A 913-nucleotide genomic window follows, 5' to 3' on the forward strand; every position below is an offset into this window, starting at 1 on the left:
TCCATAATTTTTCAAAATTAAATCTTTTTCAAATCATATCTTTTCAATCATATATTTTCAAAATCAATTTCTTTCCATTTTTAAAAATACTTGCTAACAATTAATGATTTGATTCAACATTTCAAGTATATTGCCTTTTCTGTTGAGAAAGGTTTAATGTCTGAATCATATCTTTTAAATTTCTTGTTAGCCAAGTCATTAATTATAAAAATCAAATCTTTTTAAATTATTTTTCAATCATATCTTTTTAATCACATCTTTTTCAAAATAGTTTTCAATCATATCTTTTTGATTTCTAATTTCAAAATCTTTTTCAAAAATCACTTTATTTCTTTCTCAATCTTAGTTTTCGAAAATCATCAATCAAATTTTCAAAATTTCTTTTAATTGTTTCAAAATCTTTTACTTTATTTTCGAAAATTCTTCCCCTCTTCTCACATCCTTCTATTTAAGGACTAACACTCCTCCACTATCAACAATTCGAACTCTATCTCTCTTGATAAGTTCGAATTCTTCTTCTTCTACCTCGTCCTTCTATTTTTCTTTTTCTCTGACACCTCAAGGAATCTCTATACTGTGACATAGAGGATTCCATATTTTCTTGTTCTCTTCTCTTTCATATGAGCAGGAGCAAAGACAAAAGCATCCTTGTTGAGGCTGACCCTGAACCTGAAAGGACTTTGAAGCGAAAACTAAGAGAAGTTAAAGCATAACTCTCTGTAGAGGACCTAACAGAAATTTTCAAAGAAGAAGACATGGCATCCAAAAACAACAACAATGCCAACAATGCAAGAAAGGTGTTGGGTGACTTTACTGCACCTACTCCCGACTTTTATGGGAGAAGCATCTCTATCCCTGCCATTGGAGCAAACAACTTTGAGCTTAAGCCTCAATTAGTTTCTCTAATGCAACA

This window comes from Arachis duranensis, chromosome 5 (assembly GCF_000817695.3).
Source record: "Arachis duranensis cultivar V14167 chromosome 5, aradu.V14167.gnm2.J7QH, whole genome shotgun sequence".
Classification (NCBI taxonomy): domain Eukaryota; kingdom Viridiplantae; phylum Streptophyta; class Magnoliopsida; order Fabales; family Fabaceae; genus Arachis; species Arachis duranensis.